This window comes from Pleurodeles waltl, chromosome 10 (genome assembly GCF_031143425.1).
Source record: "Pleurodeles waltl isolate 20211129_DDA chromosome 10, aPleWal1.hap1.20221129, whole genome shotgun sequence".
NCBI classification, from domain to species: domain Eukaryota; kingdom Metazoa; phylum Chordata; class Amphibia; order Caudata; family Salamandridae; genus Pleurodeles; species Pleurodeles waltl.
In genome coordinates this window covers 1,018,466,842-1,018,489,474 of record NC_090449.1, presented here as the reverse complement: position 1 = coordinate 1,018,489,474, position 22,633 = coordinate 1,018,466,842, and the positions used below count along the sequence as shown (strand labels likewise).

General features: G+C 45.5%; 1 protein-coding gene across 1 annotated transcript in view; it reads left to right on the top strand.

Moving 5' to 3' along the window:
* Window positions 1-22,633, top strand: part of COL6A6 (collagen type VI alpha 6 chain) — a 446,491-nt gene that overhangs the window by 17,347 nt on the left and 406,511 nt on the right. The window contains exon 3 of the mRNA XM_069212366.1: window positions 4,048-4,152. The gene's annotated coding sequence lies outside the window, so the exon portion shown is untranslated. The remainder of the gene's footprint in view (window positions 1-4,047; window positions 4,153-22,633) is intronic.

The window sequence follows — 22,633 nt, the reverse complement described above, 5'->3', positions numbered from 1 at the left end:
TATTAGTTAGGATATAAATACATAAATTGTGGTCTGGAGGCAGGCAATGACTTGTGAATATTATGATGGATTACTGAAAGCTGTAAAGTTTATTCCTTTGGCACGAAATAAAATGAGCACATTCTTCCAGCAAATTGCTTATCATCAGTATTTTTGTTGAAAACTAGAAAGGCAGGTCCTGGACAAGAAGGCCCAGTGTTTACAGGTCAGTCACGGAACATTTCATCTTTTGAGTATTCCATCGGCAGGATGTCAAATTATCAGCCCTCTGCCCCTTAACCTCTGACTCCACGTCGGCAATTATATTCAACCTATAATGTTTTAAAAAGAAAACATTTATTAAAGTGTTACATACGGCTGTTGAAGGACCTGAAGGTTGCTCGTGTACAGTTTACAGTTTTGTAGAATTCTTCATAAAAGTAATGGATTTTGGAGGACAAAAAGCTAGCAAATTGCTATTTGTTGGGTTATTTTTTAACAAAACAATTAAAAGGCCCTTTCAGCCCAAGTCTACTTTTTGCTGCCAAAAGCTCATTTGGCTCAATTTAGTGAATTCCATGCGAAATTGTGGTATTGGCAGTATTTGTTAAAGTTTAAGGGCTTAATACACACAGATGCATGTGCTTCTAAATCAGGTTTACAAAGGGAAATTTAAAGATTTTTGTCTGCTAGGTATTCACACAAGACGTCCTAGCAGCCACAAATCTATTACTACACAAATAAAACAATTGCACAGAAACAAGTCCACCTCCAGGGATGGATGTGAGAGGATGAAGGTGTGGTTTGTCTTGTTAGTTTGTAAAGATGCACAAGAGCCATTTCATGGACATTCACAAACTACTCCCCACCCATTCTGGAAACGGTTGAGGATTTATTCCTGCCAAGAGCTGGAGTAAATCCCATTCTGTTCTGTTTTTCAGAAACCATCAATATTTTGGAGACTCTTTTCACAATGAATACATGCTTAGATTGACTCCAATAAGGTGAAAGAGCAGGCTGGCCATTTTTTAGGGGCGAGCCTGCGTCGCATGCACTTGCGTATGCGTTTCACTTGCGAGATGCTTTAGGAGTTAGAAAAGGGCTCGGAGCCCTGTCGACATCACGTGAGTGTTTTTCATTGGTTCGTGGGCTTGCCTAATAAAATCTGCTTGCTTTCATTAGTCGAAGGCATGCATACGTCATGCCTTTTCAAGTGGCTAGCCCTCCTCGAGGGCAGCGACCAAGTACTGAAAACATGCGAGGCTCGCTGTTTTCCATCCGGTTTGTGGACTACTTTTTATCTTTTGTTCACAGCGCAATCTCGCTTGGCAGAAGTTGAGCGCTTTGCATAACATCGACCCTGTTACATAGTTAATCGCACTCTTGCCAGTTACGTAGATAATTGCACTTTTGCTGATAGGTTTAATTACGAGTGAACTGTTGGAGCGCGCTCTTTTTTTCCATTCAATGTGACAAGAAAAATCCGCTTAGGAGTTTACAACTGCTAATAGCTGTAACTCAGAGAAATGCGAGACCCATTGCATTGCAAATGCTTGTCTTATCAGGCATTTCTCCAGTTGCTGGAGCCATTGAAGGATTATCTTTGAAGGTACAAGGCCATCTCTGTCATTCTTCCGGCTCCCCAGGGTTTATTGCAGTTTTTATAGCGGGGATAAAGGAGAGAGAGAGATGGAAAAAGAGAGAGAAAGAGAGAGTGAGGGACAAAGAGAGAGAGAGAATAAGAATACATTGATGGAAAAATAGGGGGGGGAGGCGAGCGGTCTGGTGTGAATAGTTTGGCAAGGCTACGTTTGGTTCACAGTCATTTTCTGCTCAAGGACATGAACACATATGTTCTTATTGTGACAGTGGGAATAGAGCAATTTAGGAAATCACTGGGTTTAGGGTTTAGCGAAAGTACATCCCAGACATGTAAAATGAGTTTGACTTCAAACTAGTCAGGACTAATACTCTCTACAGATGGAAACTGATTTGATTACAAATGCAGTGTTAGGGATTTGCAGCCTTTGCCAACCCTCTGCTACTTTTAATAGCATAATGAAAGCATATTGAGATGAAATGCTAGTTCTCCAATAGTGTTATGTCTGTCCAGTATGCTGGGCTTTGAAAGCATTTGTTAACACAGAAAGGTCTAGAGGAATTGTCATAGTAAACCTCTGTTTAAAGCCACCTCTTGGAGTATCTAGCCTGAGTCAAAGCTGTGAAGAGTAGTGCCTGTTTGGACCTGTTAGGACCAGAAAGGACCATAGAGCTGGACCTAGAACCTTGCTCTCCGCCATATCAATCCCCTACCATTCCAGAAGTCCTCACCACAACACCACGCAAGTGCAATATCCTCATTCACTCAATACCCCCGCCAAATCCCTTCACAACAGCCCACCATGTAGGTTCTGATGAACAACACACAAAAGAGAGCACAACACACAAGACATCTTAGCCCAATCCATACTCACACACCGTCACAGCACCACCACCAGCTAAGAAACATGTTCCACGTCTTAACTGCAACATACTCTACAATGCAGTGTCATCAATCAGCACCCAAACATTGGCACAATATTCACAACCTCACAGTAGACAACAACCTTGGCCTCCACATTGATAGTTTGTTCACCAATACTATCATCTCAGGTTGGAGGACACTGTTCTCATTAACTACATCCTCGCCGCTAATGACAGAATCTGCAAGGGATATGGGAAATCTATAACACACAAGCTCATTTTAAACACCCGACCAACCTAGCATCACCCACTAAATCAGAAATCGACTCATCCAGATCTCCTATTATTACCTAAAAATTCTAATATGGTCTCACCTCCCAGGCTCAGCCAAGACTTTTTTCAAGAATTTACAGTACTAGCCACAGTCGTCTTCTTCACATTCAACCACCTCATCTTTGCTGAAACTAAAGGTCTGGGTAAGCCATAACACAAGCTCATCCTCAAAGGCATTAATAGACCTTTGTGACTGCATGGAATTAGAAATCCTCACAAGCCGACCTTCACGCATTACATATATTGCCTGACTGTGATCATCCACTAGGTAATAAGGCAGCAAACATTTATTTCATAAGTCATAAGGTGAGGCCAAAAGAACATTTTCTTCATCATCTTTATCCCCACCACAAAGCTGATCAAGAAAAGTCAAAACACACTAGTTATGTTTCGGACCTCAACTTATCCCTACATCTCCCCTTGATTCACTGATGGCCACTATTTTCAGGGATGTCCAAGCTTGCACGCTCTTCATAGAGACAAAAATAGATCCAATATGAATTCATGGTAATCAGAAACCCTGAACATGCATAAAAGACAAGGCAAAGCTTGTGAAAAATGTACCATCTTTAGCCATCTTCTAAATCAAATCCAGAGCATGTAGGTAATTCAGTAGGTAATTCAGTAAGAAAAGACATTTGGACTGCTCAGATATTTATTATTACCTCTGGTGCTTTATCAATTTTAGAAATAATGACTATAGCCTACCAAAGCTCAGCTGCAGCGCTTAAGAAAAGGGACTTGACATTCTTCTCTAGCCTCCTGCCAATCACACCTAATACTCATGCCAGGGGTTGGAAGAACCAGTGACTGCTATTTCAAAGGAAACCTACAAAAGACAGGAGATGAGACTCATAGCTTACAGGTCATTTGCCTATGAATATCTCTGGTAGTACTATCCTCTTGAATTGGAAGGACAGACAGAGACTGCTGGAGCTAGAAGCCACGAGAGAGCATAAGGATATCTCCTTTGATGTTTGTAGTAGCCACTGGACCTGCTGGAGGTGGATCTTGGAAGGCCCTGCACAAGGGCTGGAAAGTTCTGCAATTAATATGTCTGTTTTGAAAGGAACTATAGAAGTAGTTTTTTCCTGAAAGCATAGTCCAAGGACAGGGTTGCATTGTTCCACAATATGTGATGGAAAAGGAGAGGCAATCACCTACCACTGTCTAGTATTCCCTTTTAAATACCTGTGATGCTTGTGCAGCGTTTCTTAGGAATTAGTCAGACTCTAATTAACGATTGCACTTTTCATATTTATTCTTCTCAAGATATTTCAACATGCACATCAGATGAAGATTAAGGCGTGTCCTTTTCCGTCTCTCTTCTATTTTCCAAGGAGGAGGTCTGTCCGCCGTTCCCCTGAGAGAAGCACAGTAAGTAGTAATAAGTATTTGATTTTCCCTCTTAGTTTGATACGATCACCGTAAACACCTTGAATGTGCACTGAAACTCAAAGGGGTGGAATGGAGGAGAAGAAAGGTGTATTTCTCTTTTAGATATGGGAGGAAAAAGAAGAATATAAAAAAACGTATATGTTGTCCCTAATAGGGTAGTAAGGCCTATACTCAGCCTCTTCCCCGACATGCAAGACGGAGCCCCCTCCACCTCGTGATTTCTCTTTGTTAGAACTACTGGGGCGGTCAGATAGCCACAAGTGTCTTTCCCAACACCCATAAACCTGACGAAGCCACGATCCTCCTGAAGCATGGTGGGAAGATGCAGCTCCACAGTGAACAGTCTCTTTGAGTCATCTCCTGTTCTAAGTCACTGCGAAGGGGAGGTTCCCACCATTTTCTTCAACTAAAGTCGAACCCTCATGATGTCCGAGCATCTGTTCTTTTCACGGTCGCTCAGCACTGTTCTCTCCTGGTTCTGCCTTGGGTTGCCACTGCGAAGATGCTGTCTCCAAGTCCGGCCCCTCTTTTCTTCCTGACGCCAGGGTCAGTACCCGGAAGTTATTCTCTTGCCGCTCCTCTTCTTCGGAATGTAAACTTCCCTTGAGGGGATGGGATTCGTCCTGCAGGGGAGAGGAGGGACATACTGAGATCTCGTTCTCCCGGTGATTGGGCAGTCGCTTACCATACCGTTCTTGGTCCACTTCCAACAGAGTACTACCTGGCACATATGAAGAAAAGAAAACATCCCAGACCGCACTGAAGAATTCCTGATGGAGGACTGTGGACATAGTTGTCTCTAACTGTGTCTTGAGTTTACTACTTGGGTTTCTTGCCAAATAACGAAAGTTGCAGGGTTCCTGGTACTTTCAGTGAAGCCAGCCTGCCTCTGTGGAACAACCCCCATTGTGAGTAAAGGCTGCACACGAACCTCAGAACAGTGGTACTTGTGACTACAGCGGCTCTAGTGGATGAGCAATGAATGGACAATTCTCATACTTGCTCTTGTGAAACTTTTTCTCTATGAGAAGATATGTGAGAAAATAGCTGTTTCTAACTTACACACAAATCTAACTTCATCAGTAATCATTAAAATTAGTTTTTACGGTTATTTTGATTCCTGCATTGAGCCTTTATTTTGGGGTTTCACTCCCTGACGTGTTGCCACTCCCCCATGGATGATTCACTTGTGTCTGAGAAAAGCCTTCCTGCTTCAATCACACCCCAAGGGAGAGACAGAATTCAGACTAACTCTGGGGTCAGGTTGTGAGGGCCTAATGGGACATCAAACAGAACACAAAGCCAAGTGTGGTCTCTGTCCACTATAGTTTAATAATCCAGTTTCCTACACAGTGATGGACCTGGTTCTCTGAGGGTCAGTGATATCACGTTCACCACTCCTGTCATGTCATGTGGGTAAGTTTATGTCAACGGTGCCAATTCGTTTTGCATTCACATTTGGTGCCCAATTGTTATTTATTCAAATACTTTCCATGCTTCCTGAAGTCAGAGCATCACAACATACCAGGACTCTGCCGTGTCAAACAATACATGCATAACTAGTTGAAATACGTTGGGCTGGGGGTGCAGAGTCCAGCATAACAGCTTTGATCTACAGTTAATGAGACCATTTCCCCTTTGGGTTCTCTCATCCTGATTTATCAGAATTAGCAGTCAGGCAGCTGGCAGCGATCCACAGTTTATTTACTGCTCAGCACAGCAAGGGCCATGCTGGCAGCCAGAGCTCTGATAAAGCCATCCATTCTCAAGTTGCCTCCAGAGATGTTTTATCCGAACGAGATTCAGAGCTTCAAGGTCTGTGGCCCAGGGACCGGGGCTGACCTTCCACAGATGTCCGGAGAAAGCTTTTGAGATCATGGGAAATCAATGTTTTTTTTTTTTAACCCTGCATAGACGAGTTAACTTTTTAAATAGAAAATGACTCCGTTGATTTTAAGTGGAGCGTAGTAGTAAAAATATTATCTGTTACTCTCAACCGGTGTCCTCAACGTCAGAAATAACAATGGCTCTGTCTCTCAAGCAGCATCGCATCCTGTGCTATCAGGTAGCACACGGATCTCTGCAGCAGGCACAGTAATCGACTGAGCTATCTTCGCCTCAGTTCAGTAGGTTAGGTGATGTAAACATTTCAATACAGGCGAAGGAGTCCCAAAGTCTTCGTCTGCAAACCATTAATTTCGTGTGTGTTCGTCTATTTAGTTCAGTAGATGCAAACCGAGACTACAACAGTCAGAATGCTTCAGGCTGTCACCTAGATATCCAAGACAGTCTAAGGAATCTTTAATAACCTGGAGGAAAATGGTTATCTTAGTAAATGCCCGGTAGTAAAATACTAACATAGCAAACTTTGAAACTAAATGCTAATCGCCTTATTAAAAAAAAATCAGAACTAAATATTATGTTTGTAAATTAATTCGGAGTTTTGGACACGAATTGGAAGAAGGATAACTGGCAACGTGTAGGAATGGTGATTGTGCAAGACAGCCTCGAAATGTATTATATTACCCAATGGTTCTAAATATATATATTTTTTTGCATATTACATCAAACATAAACCCAGCATCTCGCTTTATTTGTGCATACGTGTAAAAACAGATGCCAGCTGCAAATTTGGAATTTGCACACTGGCTCACAATGTGTCAATCTGCATGCTTTACAGGACCGGCTTGGTTGAGGCGAGGTGAGGCAGCCGCCTCACAGTGGGGCACTTCCTGATGTCTCTCAAGAAGCCTCTGTTGTACTGGTGGAAGGATCCTACCTTTGTGGGACTCGCTGGTCTAGGGGCTTGATAGTCGTAGGTCCTCTCGTGCATACATACTGGGCCCTGTTATGGAACCGAAAGTGACCATCAGAAGAACCGTCTTTTCCATCGATCCAGGCAAGAAACTGCTGGCCAAAAACTCTGCGTAACTGATGTAAATGAATTTATGTGCTATGGTATTTCTTTGATGACATTGACTTCAAATAACAGTTGATTGAACAATTGAACCGCTTCCAAAGAGACCAATTCTGCCAGTCTCGGATATGTTTTGAGCAGCAAACCTTTGCAACATCCCAAAGAAATGTCTGAGTTGGCACTGTCCATGGAACAACATATGCGCTGCATCCCATGAGATAACTCTGACGGATCAATGGACTATAACTTTCCTTAGCCTTCTCGACTACTTCGAAAACTTTAGCTATAGGACCCAGAGCATGAGCAAGAAGTAGCCAGAAAGTTAACATACCCCTCACGTTAACCAAACATCTTAATGAGGTGAAGCAAGTGAGCCCGGCCCTTTCTAGACTACATCTCATCACCCTTAAATCCACTCATCTGTCCATTCATCCTGCCACCCTTCCATCCATCAATCACCCTTTGTATATTTCCATCCTTCCATCCTTTCATTATTCTAACCATCAATTGAGATTACACCTGTTCATCCATCTGTCTGTCCGTCCGTCCATCCATCCATCCATCCATCCTTCCATCCATCCATCCATCCACCCATCCATCCATCCATCCAATGACAATTTTCTTCACGCATGAATCTATTCACTCTTCTAACCACTAATCCTTTAATTCTTCTGTAAGTCCTACTACCTGTCTACCTATCCATCCAATAATGAATTCCTCCTTCCTTTCACCTTTTCATCTATCCATCCTTTCAATGTCTTTGCATTTACCCTTCTTTATTTCTTTTCGCCCACCCTTCTTTCCACTTTGCCTTTCCCTTCCTTCTTTGTCTATTGCCTTCCTTGCACCGTTCCCTGCTTTCACCCTTTCCTCATTTACCTCTTTTCCCTGTCTCGTTTCTACCACAATGCTAAATTGGCATCTTTTCTTACTTGCCTTTCTCCCACTGTCTGCTGCTCTCTCTGCCTCTGTTGTCCTTGTTTGCATCATGTCTTTCTCCTTCTGCTTTAATGAACTTGGCCTCAATCCCACACTTGACCCTGACCTCTCAGCCCTGCTATTCCATGAGATTATTTTTTGTCTGCAGCCATGCAGACTGAAGAAACAAATGTATGATTGAACAACTTTTAAGGAAACTTTTCAGGGTTACCCCCACTCAAGCTGCTAAAGCGGAGGTTCATGAAGCCACTAAAGACCAAGCTTTGCTTCATTCTTTAGATCATTCCAACACTTCGTGAACAAAGCCAAGAGTCTTGGATCAGTGGAACGTGTGGGTGGAACCTGATCTGCCATAAACAGATGTAGACAGTCGTGGACCTTATGGGGCATATTTACAAGTGGTTTGCGCCGCTGGTGCGTTACCTTTTGTGACGCACCAGCGGCGCATGCAGTAGACCCATATCTACAAGGCCATGCAAATCCACTTTGCATGGCTTTTCATCGCCTTGTAGATATGGCGTAAAGCAACACAGCGCAATACACATTCCTAGGTTTGCAAGGATTTGTACACCCTGGAATGCTTCAAAAGCCTACGCCTTTCCAAGGGTGGTGTAACGAGGAGAAATAACTTTATTTCTCCTTGTTTTTTCCTCTTTCTATGTGCACTGCATTCTGCCGCACACACAGAAAAAGGAAAATGCCTCCAATTAGTGTTTTTGTGCAGGAAGGTGGCTCCGATGTAATCTGCCACAAGAGGCATCATAGACCAGTCTGTAGAGAGAAGAGCAAATAAATAGTAGAGAGAGTCTGAACAGAGGATCTCTTGCTGCATCTATCATTCTTCTTAGGGGTTGCATTCTCAATGGTGAACTTGGAAGTACTACTAATGTGTGCTTATTTTGACTAAACTAACTTATATTGCTATCATCTTGAGCACCCAAATCAGAATCCAGAGAATACATAATCATCTCAGTTGAGGGCCAGATTATGCGTTGGGTTTGCATCACTTTTATTTGGCACACCCCAGCACAAAATCTAATTTGCTAAATATTGTAATGTGCTCAAATGTACTCATGATAGACCTGCTAAACATATATGTGAGGTCTTACGATCAATGTCTCTGCTTGTGATGTCAGGTCCTGAGAGATCATGGATCATGATGACACTCCCTATGATTGCATGTGAGATGTCGCATGCTGTGATGTCATGACCCAGGATGTCACTTGCATACCACCTAACTTGCTTATCCCACCCATTTCCTTTTTAGGACTTGTGCCCTGCCCATGCGGCATTCGTAAACATTTTCCACCTCTATTTTATACTTAAAAGTTTTGGGCTGCAGTATGTGAAAATGTGCTTCAATTTTACATTAATCACATAGGCCCCCATCATGAGTTTGGCGTACCAGGGTGTGAGCCATCTTGATGACGACTTCCCCGCCAGAGTTATTGCAAGTTTCCCACTAGGTCGGCGGGAGGAAACTGAAGTTTCCGCCCGCCGGTCTAGAGGAAAGGATCTACAGCATTGTCTCCAGCTCGTAATCGAAGACCAATAGCACTACTTGGAGAACAAGGTCGTAATCCGCAGGGCAGCACTGCATGCAGCACTGCCCTTGCAGACTACAATCACTGCCACCACCAGGCTGCCAGGATCCTGGAGAGCTGGTGGTTCCCTGGCGGTATATAGCCCGCCACACTCATAATGAGGCCCATAATGTCTGTATGAAGGGGTAGTGAAGTGTGGAAATCAGGATGATTATGTTAGCAGTGGCATAGTGTAACTGGAGCAGCCCCCTGGCAAGAACATGGAGGGGGCCCCTCTCCAGACTCATCCAGGCCAAGTGCTGTGCTGAGGGGGCCCTCTGGAGCTCGGGAACCCCCCGCACTGCAGGGGCCTTTGTTACACCACTGTATGTCAGTGAACTTTGTACATTCCATTTAATGCACAAGTGATCTATAACAAGCATAAAGTATGCCCATGTAAATGAAAATTATGTTAAATAAAGAAAACACCCCCACATTGTGACAAAGGCGTACGGTAGACAAGTCATGATTTACACCTGTTTTTGTTATTCATGCCAAAAGTGTAGCTATCAGTTCTCTTTGCTATTATTCATGCCAAACATTTTTGGTACATTGTACTTGTGTTTATTGGAATCTAGAGGCTCTATTGCTGGAATCATATTCCTGGTTATTGTATGGTATTTAACATCAGAAATAACTTTGTTTGAGACACCAATGCAGTGAGACGTGAGCTCCACTGCCCCGACTGGTGACCCCCATGCACAGTGATCCCCCCTCAACATGCCCCCCAGCCATATCCCTGTGCCCCCCCTGGCACTCTGGAAGCAGTGGAGATGTTACGGGGGCCTTGACAGCACCAGCCAGGGTTGCGGAGCGGAGTCCTTGTCAGACGAGCATTCAAGCCTAAGCATTCAGCACAAGACGGTGGCATGGGGCTGAGGAGCCCTAACATTCACCAATCAAGGACAGCAGTGCTGTGGAGTGGTGCCCACTAGTTGTGCACCGCAGGAGGCGGGCTCCCCTTGATGAAAGGCAGCTGTGGGAGGAGCCCTGTACGGATGGCAAGTGAACGCCAAGGAACTTTATGGACGGTCAGAGGCTTCCTTGGGCCTACAGTGTGGGCGAACGGCTCCCTCTGCCATATTAGCCACGACCGCTGAGTGCTCAGACTTGGCGCAGATAGGACTATTATATCGTACCACCAGAGAGACTTGCACAGAGTGACAAGATGTGTGCCCCACCCCGGGAGAGAAGCTGCAATTAATCTTTTCTTAATCTGTTCTTTTTGCTTTTGTTGTCCTTAGTGTTCCGGGTATGCCCAGACGTGGGCTCTGGGCTCACTATGTCACTGGAATCAAGCTAGCCTGGCTGATGAAGGGTGGTACCCTGAAACCAGTCCCAGGATGCTTGTTTCCAGTCTAGGAGGACCTGGCTTGGCAGTTCGGGCTGGACTGTTCCCATGATGAACAGGGTCAAGACAGATTTCCATATGGCTGGGTCCAAACTGGGGTGGCACGGTGAGCAAAAAAACCAATGGATTAAAACCCAGATTTTTGTGACCAGGGTTGAATGTTTGTATTGTTCAGCTTTCCGTCCATCATCTGTTCTTTTTGCTTTTGTCGCCCTAAGTGCGCCAAGTATGCCCAGGCGTGGGTCCAGGGCTCACTCTGCCACTGGAATCAAGCTAGCCTGGCTGATGAAAGGTGATACCCTGAAACCGATCCCAGGATGCTGGTTTCTGTTCAAGGGAGGACCTTGCTTGGCAGTTCGGGCTGGACTGTTCCCATGATGAACAGGGTCAATACTGATTTGCAGATGGGTGGGTCCAAACTGGGGTGGCATGGTGAGCCAAAAAACAATGGATTAAACCCGGATCTTTGTGACTGGGGATGGATGTTTGCATTGTTCAGCATTCCGTTCAGCTTCTGTTCTTTTTGCGATTAATAGTGCGGCTTGTAGCTGCATAGAGAAGGTTGCAGTGCATTGTTGGTGGCTGGCTGGGGTAGTGCCGTCAGGAGGCCCAGGAGAACTGCATTTCCTGAGATCACCTCAAATGTCTGGCGGGGGACAACTCGAGGGACCTAAAAGACACCCCTGGGCATCATTGGAAGTGGCACCAGACTGCTAGTGGAGCAGGAGCAGACACAGACAGGACTGCCCTGCTACCTGGTCCCTGATTGGGCCGCTGGGGTGCAACAGTGTGCGCCTCATGAAAGTAGCATGATAGTGGGACCTGTCTTACTGTAGTGCTCCTGCGACCATCACTGTGTCTTTGCTGCAGCACTTAAGGGCCCCCCAGAACATTGGGTTGAGAGCGTCTGGTGGGGTCCCAAGGCTGTCCGTCGTGACCCTCGATCTTCACTCCTGAAACTTGCACACAACTGGATCTGTCCTCGCAGGTGGGGCTTCTGACAGTTTGACTAAACGCTACCATGAGGAAAGGGGGGCCCCCCCTGATGCACTGCTGCTCTGGCCTCCCCTCGCTGTCCTACTGCCCACACCTAGGGAGAGATGATAGACAGAGGCCTACACCTCCTGTTGTCGAGTAAGCTCCTGCTGCCCCCCCACTTGAATTATAGCACCTGCTATCTCATCACTTAGGGGGGTTGGAGTGAGTGACCTCCGTGACTGAAACCAGCCCCCTGTTTCTCACAGGGAGTGCCGTATCACAGGTGGGTGGAGCCCCAATGCTTATCCTGCCCAGCACCTCTGAGGGCTGCTCCGAGTGGGCCTCAGCATGGTTCATCTGGCTCCCATCTGGGGGTCCGAGGGGAAGTTAACCAAGGGCAGACTTGAGGAGAACTTGGAGAACCCCATTGCTGTGTGGATACTTTCGGAAGGGCTGTGGTGGGCTGGTATCCCTGCTAATTGCGCAGCCTAGCCGTGATACTCAGGGGATAGACCTGGACCTGCACCATACGTTTTGGAGGTTTGGGCTCCTGGAGATTCTCACATACGTCCTACTTGTGAACATTGGGACACCCCTACCCCTGATCTCAGAACAGCATGGGTGGGTTCCTGGCAACTCTCCCTAACGCAACACTGATCCTGAAGAAAAGCTCACTTGCCACTGACACTCACGGAGTGAGCACAATAGGCAAAGCCTCTAGGAAGCGCAATCTAGGAGCACCTACATTGAGCCAGCCCTAAGCCCGATGGGTCTGACCCCACTGCTGAAAGTTGAATCCCACAACGGCCCCTCCCCACAGGACATACTGCAGGCTATCAAGTCCTCTAGGCAGACCGTCAAGACTAAGATCGATACGTTGGGAGCTGATCTTAGTATCCTAAAGGATGATCACAGGCGCTTGGCGGAAAGTGTCACATTGGTGGAACTTTTCCTAATGGATATTCACCCAGATGTTAGCAGTCTGCAGGAAAAGACTCACAATCATGGAGGCAAAGTCCGGACACTAGAAATTAGGGCCAAGGACAGCGAGAACAGATCCAGAAGGAACAATATTTGGGTTATTGGCCTACCCGAACAATTTGAAGAGCAGGATCTCCTGGAGTTCCTGGAGCATTGGCTGTGAGAGAAGGTAGCCTCAGAAGGGCTCTCGCCCTTCTTTGCTCTAGAAAGGGCATACAGAGGCTAGACCTGATCGCCTCCACCAGGAGATCCACTGCGACCTATAGTGGAGCGTCTTCTTCATTATAGAGACCAGGACCACAGCCGTGCCCAAGCCAGGAAAAGAGATGAACTTCAGATGGGCACCCATAAAATCAGGAACTTTCCAGACTTTATGAAGGTAATCCAAAAGCAATTTGCCTCATTTGTCAATGCTAAGCGCCAACTGCGCCAGATGGGAGTGCAGTTTTCCATGCTGTTCCCAGCCCACCCTGAGGGGACCCTCTTCTCTCATACTCCACAGGAGGTGTGGGACTGGATCGAGGCGAATCCACAATCAGGATGCAGCCAGGACTCACCATGGAGAGTGCAGAGGCCAAATAGGGGAGCACAGCGCAAGAGAACAAGTGGGGACCCTGACCAAAGCAGAAACTCAGTGGGAACAACTACATGCACTCGGGTAAGTAGCGACATTGAGTGGCAAGGGACTAGAGCCTCCCCAGGACGGATAAAAAAGTTCTGAGCATCGGAACCCTTGAGCAGTGATAGTGAGTGTTACTGAGCTCTCCACTGAAGATCTACCTGATGTAACACCACACATTGCAAATTATATGTTTTGACTCTGTTATTGCACAGGTGTAAAGCTGTTGTTTAATTGTTAAAAGTGGAGTGATTCCCTTGGGAGAGGTAACTAATCCATTTAGGCCAGGGGGATACCACTACCACACCTATCCCCAATGTTAATGGGGGCATGCAATGTAGGCATTGTTGACATATGAGCTTCTATTTGTGGTCTTGGATGGGGGGGATCCGGGTGTGGGGCGACTTGATTGATCAAAAACCCTCCTTGATTGAATATTTTGTCGGGCTCTTGACTGACGGTTGACTCTTTCTTTGGACACCAGTTTGGATGGGGGACTTTGTCCTACTTGTCCTGGTAACGGGGAGTTTTGGGACATGTTGTTGCTGTTTCTGTTTGATTGGATGTTTGGGATTGGTGTGTGTTCCACGAGATAGTCCCCAGCTGATTGGGGAGGGGCTATTCATTTCTGGACATATGTTGAATACTCTGAGGGGTCTGCCAGACCATTGCATAGCCTGACATAACAACTACAACACTGTATAAAATCCCAAGTTGGAATATTAGGGGAATTCACAAAATGCACAAGAACCAAAAAGTATTTTCATATTTGAATAGGAGGGTAGTGCACATAGCACTAATGCAAGAAACCTACATTATTACTAAAGAAGGTATAGCCTTGCAGTGTAGATGGAGGGGCCAGGCTTATTATACCACATATTTGGCATTTGTGAGGGGGCACATATTTGGATCTGCCCTGGATTCCCCTTCCAATGCATGTTTCAGATAGTAGACCCAGTGGGACACTATGTGGTGGTGTCTGGATGGCCAGATGGCTAGATAGATGTTGTTTTAGGCAATATCTATGGTCCCAGTGATGAGCAGGCAACTTTCTTTGGGGACCTATCCCAGGCCCTGGCTCCACATTTAACAGGTTTGGTCATTCTGGTGGGCGACTTCAATTGTATAGTGGACATAACTCCTCCACAAGTGAGGTGATCGTTCACATTCTCTCTTGTGGGATTCGCCAGAGGTGGCCCGGGTGTTTGCTGCTTGCCAGACGGAATGGGGGTTACTGCATACATGGTGCTGCCATAATCCGGGCATTCAGGATTATTCCTTCTTCTCCTCCCTCCACGTTCTGTACGTGAGGTTGGTCACCTTCCTGTGCACGCCTATGATCCATGAATGGGTGGTCTCTGCTGAGTACCCCTCCCCTATTATATCAGACCACAACCCTCTGTTGCTGGGGCTGGAATGGGAAAGAGTACGCCCTAGTATGCCGACATAGAAGTTACTCCCTGAGTCACTCAAAGACCCAGCTTACCATGATGCTATAGGGTTGATCATTATGCACTAATTTGAGAAAAAATGCGGGGACAGCCTCTACCTTGCAAGTGGAAAGAGAGGCATTTAAAACAGTCCTTAGAGGAAGCTGCATTGTGGAGTCAGTGGGAGTCCAGATGACTCCTATAAATGAGATCCTTCACGCAGAAGCAACCCTGCATGAGTGTGAGCAATGTATCCATGGCCATCCTAATGTACAGCCCGAGTTGCTGGAGGCTAAGGAGAGAGTGGCTGAGAGGCTGATATGTTTTGATTATCTGAATACACTGTGCGGGCCCATGCTGTGGGTAACTGGGCAGCGAGTCTTCTTGCATGGCTGATATACCCGGCGAAACGGAATTTGGTAATTGTGGACATAGATGCTGTGGCAGGAGATACAGCGTACAGATAGGAGGACATTAACCGAGAGTTCAGGGATTACTATACTAGGTTGTACAGCAGTACTAAAGTGGCAGCTCCCACTGAGATTGAGGAATTTCTAGGGTTGCCAATAGTCTTGCCCGAGGTGGCTGAAGACCTGTGCTGAGATATTACCCTACTGGAAGTGCAAGTTGCTCTGAAATCCTTGGCCCAGAACAACCCACCGGAAAAGGATGGATTCCTCAGTTTAATTTTACTCCACCTATGGTGAGAGCTTGGCCCACATATCAACTGAGCTGTACAAGCTGGCTTGGAATACTGAACGGCTCCCACAGTCTACCCAAGGAGCCCTCAGGGTGCCCCTATTGAAGCAGGGCAAATTGGCTAGTCGCACATTGTTCATAATGAATACTAACTACAAAATTTTGAGTACAAGCCTAGCCTCCCCCTTGCTTCCTCATATTGCCACCCTTATCCATCGCGATCAGGTGGGTTTTATCCAAGGTCGCTATAGAGTTCACAGTATACGTAGGCTTCTTGCGATCTTAGAGGCCATTGCAACCAGAGACACTAATGCTGTGATATTCGCCATTGATATTGAGAAGTCCTTTGATAGCCTGGAATGGCGTTGCCTATGTAGGGTGATGGAATGCTTTGGTCTGGCCCAGGAGTTCATTTCCTGGAGGAGGTTACTTTACACAGATTACTCATCCAGACTCAGAACAGAGCATATGATCTCAGTCAGCTATGGAATTGAGAGGGGCACCTTCCAGGGTTTCCCTCTCTCACACCTTGTGTTTGCACTGGCAATGGAGCCCCTAGAGTGCATTGCCAAGACTGGAAAAATTAACAGAGGCCTCATGAAGTGTGATTGGGTGCACCATATAGCCCAGTATGCAGATGACCTTTTGCTTTTCTTACAAGGGGTCCAATCAGATCTGGAAGGGGCCCGGGACTTACTGGACCATTTTGGCAACCTCTCTTGCCGCCAAGTTAACTGGCATAAATCCTGTGTATTCTCCATTGCAGCCCACCGAGCTGTCTCTGGAAGGTCTAGGGCCTTTACACTGGGAGCCTCGCTGTTTACTTTACTAAGGGGTCCAAATTTATCATAAAACAGGGGACCTCCTGGAGGGGAATGTGGATAGAGCTATCTGAGCTTTAGGGGGCTGATACTGAGTTTTAGCGGACACTTCCCTAATCAGTGGCAGGGAGGGTTGCACTACTAAAGACCTAGCTCACTACTAAAGATAACTGCCCTCCCCGCCTACTGTGTTTCTTTGAAACGCTGCCGGTGTGGATACCTCAAGATTACTTTCGGGACATAGACTACTTACTTACTAACTTCCTCTGGGGTTTGGCCTCCTGCAGGGTAGCCCTGTCCCCCCTTCAGCAAGCCACACGCAATGGTGGCCTGGGAGTTCTGGACTTTGAGACTTATTATCTGGTAGTGCAGTTGCAGTGGCTAAAGCAATGGCTAGCCAGCAGGCTTACCGTAAGAAGAGAGGTGTCCCCCTCGGCCCCAGACATTAAACAACTGGCACACCTAGTGCTGCAGATTCCGCTCCACGGGACCACCAACAATTGTGAAACCAAGACTCTGCAGCATTGCTGGGCCAGGACTCAGCAGAGGGTGTGACCTCCTATCCCTTACCCCCAGGACCTGCATTTGCGGTTTCTTTGTGAGTTGCCACAGAGCGGTATCTGGTGTAAAGTGGAGGAGTGAGTCGAGGTGGGGGCGATGCCGGCAGGGGCCCTATTGGAATTTGAGGTTTTCCTTCCTGTTGAGTTTTGCCAACGGTTTGGCCTTCCTCAAGAGCACTTTCTTCTTCATAGGGCAGTCACTACGGCATCTGAAACATTGGAAGCAGGGTCTGGTTGAATCAGTGCAATCAGCCAGCCGCAAGTATCTTGTGACTGTTTCAGGAACCTTCAAAGCAGTGACTTGCTTATACCGTAGTTTGTGGAATGACATTGATCAGTCCCTGCTGAGATTAGGAGCCCAATGGGAGGAGAATTTAGGTATGGATCCCAGAGAAGGACTGGGAGCGCATACTGGAGAATATGGCTAAGGGCACCAGAAATGGCAAGTTTAGACTCATTAATTTTTTTGTCCTTCATAGGACAAACTTAACCCCTGGCAGAGGAAATCGATACTTTGCCACCACAAACGCGAAGTGTCCCCAAAGTGCTGAGGAGGGAGCAGAGTCTATTCATATGTCCTGGGGACGTCACCAACTAACAGACATTTAGGAAGCCATCACTAGCAAGTTGGCCGAGATCACAGAAAGGTCAATTTCCTGCACCCCCATTTCTTGTCTGCTGCACAAGTTTCCCCATACAGCCAAAACTACAGTTACCAGTAAAGTCCTGGACCTGGTATTCATTCTGACAAAACGGGAAGTGGCCATCAACTGGAAAAATCCTTGCAGGCCAAGAAGAGAAATGTGGGGGAAGGAACTTTTTAGATGGGCATCTTGCGAAGGTACGATAAGACTCTGAGAAGAGGGTCGGGGACATTAGAGGCGGCCAGGACATGGGAGACATGAGTGGACCAGTTACAGCATCTTGACACCTGATATATTTAATCATTGTGCAAGTTTCCAATAGGAAACCCCTCAGTTAAGCTATGGGACCACGGGCTTTCCTTAAATGAGATCCCTTGTGAGACAATATGGTTGAGGGATGTACTTGCATAAAATCATACATGGGCGATTATCCACAGACCAGATGGGGACACACACCACAAGTTTCTTATTTGGGGCTTTAGGGTACAATGAATGATTGGCTGCATGAATGAGCAGGGACGACTATCTTCAAGTATAATGTGTGATGGACTTCACCTTTTGTGGATACAGCAGCCTCATACCTTGCACTGTTTCCTATATGTTGTTGCTTATCCTTTATCGCTATGCACGACCTGCTTGTGAATACTATTTTCAATGTCCCACTGGGAATGAATGTGATGACTATGTTGGAAACCCAATAAAATGTCTTTAAAAAAAGGAAATAACTTTGCTAGTTTTTGCCTTAATGTTTAATGATATTGTATATACTATTCAATGTTAGTCAATAATCATACAGTCTAATAATAGAAGCGTGTAAAATAGATCAGTGATCTAAGCATCTCTCTAAATAAATACCTGTAAGAATCAAGGACAAATGACTGCACATCTGGCTCACAACCCCAGCTTCTTGAGACTGTTAAAATGAGTAATAACTATTAAAGTGCCTAGAAACAATCAGTTTCTCAATGAGGAGTACATAATGGTCAGTGGTATTGAATGCCGCTGAGAGCTCTAAAAATACATATTGAGGTACTGACTCCTCACCTTTGTCTAACTCACTCAGATCTCAACAAAACAGAGAGAAGTGGCGGAATGGCCGGTGCTGATTCTCCGCCTCCCCTGCTATCACCCACCTTCACCATCTCTCCGCAGGGCTGAGGGAAGCTCTGGTTGGTTGGGTGCTACAGCATCAAATCCTGCTGGCCTCCATGCCTCCTCTAGGTCTAGCAGACCCATGGGAAGCCATGCTCAGCAGCAACAGTGCCCTGGCTTCTACCAACCTTAACACTTGCTCCTCTCTTTCTAGGAAGAGCTGGAGTCCCAGGAAGGGGGAGGCGAGAGAACAAGGAACCTACACTCCCTGGAGCTCTAGATAAATTCATGCTACAAAAATGCCACCACACAAATTGGTGGCACATCTGAGTATTGCTTCAATTCCTGGGAATGTGAAAGATATTCTTCATGGAGGTGCCATTATTTGCTTTTTTATTTGCTTTTTTACATATTTGACCAAAAGAATAGAAGCCCTGAAGATGGCAGGACACCATGGGCTGTATTAAAAATAGGGTGCACTGTCCCATTTGGCTCCTGGTGCATCTTCAAATCGGTGTACTAACAGGGTCAGTACACTCCATTTCTATTAATGTGTTGCACTGAGGGCAGTGCACTAGTAAAAGAGGAAGGGGTTGCTTGCAGCAGACGGGCTATCTTTTACTGTGCAGGTGGCAGCTGCCTGCACTTTCAAGTAGAAAGCGGGCATCACCCTACAGGCGGATGCAATGAGTAACTGGGCCAGCCTGTAGAGGGATGTCTGGGGGCTGAAGGTACTCTGTTTCCCTCCTCCGTGGGACATCCTCGGGAGGCACCCTACCAGTGTGCCACCTCTTTGTGGCACACATTCAGTGCTCTTCCTGCATCCGCATGCGTAATATACCATGCGCGCAGAGGCAAAGTGGTTCCCTCATTTACATGGAGCCAAATCCCATGAAATGAGGGAATGACCCCTTGAGACAGCACCAGCACTGTACGTATTGCACAAAGAGTACACGAGCATCTGCGGCTTCTTCTGTAATACAGAAGTGCCAGGGGGTAGCAAACTGGCACACACGACCATTGTGCCTCGTAGGCACAGTATTTAATATGGCCCCAGGTGTGGTATCTTTTTATATAATAATTAGTGGGAAGGTCAAGTGAGATGAAGACAAAGTAGGTGGACAAGTATTTTTAGTAGCGTTAAAATCTGTATGGGTCATCATGACTAGTCTGTCCCAACACAGCTAGTGCACAAATCTTAGGAAATGAGAAGAGCTTAGGAGGGGATGGAAGAGAGTATAAACAAGACAATAATGTTTATGGGAGGGTGGATGTCAATGGAACAGTGTCTTCCTCCTCGAGGTTTCTAGGAAGGTCGTGGAAAACTAAAGCTTCTTTCTCATTTTCTATGATGTGACTTGGAAATCCTGTGGGAAAACCAACTCCAATGTTGATACCTATCCATCAACAGATCTTTTTATCGAATAGTTTAAGAAGAGTGTCCAATATTTAAACAATGGTTATTGCCGTTATTGCTGGTATAATGTATTCACAAAGCTGTTTACATTCCTAAGACAAACATAACTTTGGAAACGTGTGAAAGGTGGTCAGGAATATGCTATACTAGTTAGCTAAAAACCTACATTTGCAAATGTATCAGTGTCATTTTCACACCTATCTGCAATTTCAAACTTAAACGTAACTCATACAGATGCAACTGGTAAGGGTGGGAAAGGACTGTGAAAGGTCATTAGTATACCCATTTGTGAAAATGTTATAATGCAAGGAAGTGCACACTGGATACCGAAAACCTATGTGAACCTCAGTCCAACAAGGAGAGAATATGTTCTAATCACCAACAATGACAAACAAGCACAAATTCACGACTGGCCATCTGAGGTGGGCCTAGACGCCTTTGCTCCCCAGCCGACAGCCAATGCAAAACTACTTAGATTTACCTTTAACACAGATCTGCTTCAAAGAACAGGTCATCAGGAATCCAAGATACCAGCTATTAATTGTGCTCCAGAAATGTAACCCAAAGAAGCCGCCTTCAGGGCAACAATGCAGACCTCACTCACCCAGATGGAGGCAATGCGATACTCAGCAGCCTCCACAGCATCACTCTGGTCACCTGAAAGGCACCCAACATCACACCAAGCTCCATCAAAGCTTTGGAGAAATCCAAAAATGTCACCCCAGCACATCAGAATATGGAGCAACTTGTCCATCAATATTCAAACTTGGTCTACTCTATTGCAGTTCAGAAAACAATTCATGTCCCCTCTTATCAAAGAGCACCACCCCACCACTCACTAGCCACAAACCCATTACTTTGTTCCTGTAAAGGATCATAATTCATATCCCTCATCTCTCGCTTGCAGTTCAGTGCCCATTGCTCTTCTTCTATGTGTGCACTAATGAGAAACTCCTACATACATACAACACTCACATCACTTTGGGAATTGGGATCATGAGTGTCTGCCAAAGTGTACCATGGTTTAGATGATTCACTTCGCAGTTGCTTCCTGCTTTCAAGAATGTAACACGTCTCAACTCAACCCCTTGGGCCAGATTCAATTTAGAACAGCAAATAGCCTTTCGCATGAGTTCATAGCTACTTTTGCTTTGCATAAAATGTCATGTTACACTTGTACATAATTTACTCCCACAATATTCCTGCCGTCTTGTGTGGTAGAAAATCTCCTCTGTGGGACCGGTAGTGAGTATTTCATGGCAGGATTGGCTCAGAAAGTTTGGTAAACTATACAAACTATCAAATTGTTGGGTACCCGCAAACTTTCCGTGGATTTTCTTATCTTTTTAGTAGAAGTAAATTTGTTTCCAGCGTTTGAATGAGCAGTGAACATTTCTAAACTTTTTCTAGGTGGAGAAAAAAATATAAAAAAATAAGAAGTGAAGTTGCGCTAATGCCAGTCCATTTTTACATGCCTAGTTGTGCTGGGTGAACAATTAGCCTGCAGAATGGCTGTGCATGAATTTAAGAGAATTCACAAAGGGTTGTCTGGAGTACAGCAGCGAATCTGAAGGAAATCTGCGGATCCAACACATTCATAAATCTAAACGCAAAAGTTATTTGACCATCAGTCCCTTAATGTCCATTTATGTTGTGTGTGCCATTGTAGGGGCATACTGATTTCTTTTCCTCGGGAGTTAATATAATAATCCCCCAGAGCTGCAGTTCGCCTGAACAGGGGAACATTTATTTCCTATGAAGCAAATCTGTTGGCACAGAAATTTGGAAGAAAATCTCGTTGTCCTTTCAACACGTGAATTCAGAGCAACGCTATCCGTGCTGATTATTGTACTCGGGTTAAACACTGAGCATCCAAGCATTTTTTTAATGTAATGTACTCAGAAAAACTTGATGAAGACATAGTGAGAAATACGTGGCACGACATTGGGGTTGGAATGTTAAAACCCACAACAACACTGTCAGTTTCTTCATTTTTTCCAACGAAAACTCGATGAAAAATCACATCGTTTTGTCGTATGGTTGGTTTCAAATATCTTCCTGGAATCATTTCCACTTCTACTTTTCCAGCAATGGGACAAGTTTAGTTAATTTCTTCCATCGAAAACTCGATGAAAAATCACATCGTTTTGTCGTATGGTTGGTTTCAAATATCTTCCTGGAATCATTTCCACTTCTACTTTTCCAGCAATGGGACAAGTTTAGGAAAAATACATCGGATGTGAGTTACAAACAGATTTTAAAAAATGATTAGCCTACGAATTTATTTCCCAAATTTTTATTTGCCTCGGGTGTTTTTGGAAGTAAACATCTTCACCTGTGGACAAACTTTTTTTTATTTATTTGGGGGGGGGGAGCCAAACTCAGATAGCAGGTTTTGTAGTTTTTCCTCATAAAACACCTACTTGTAA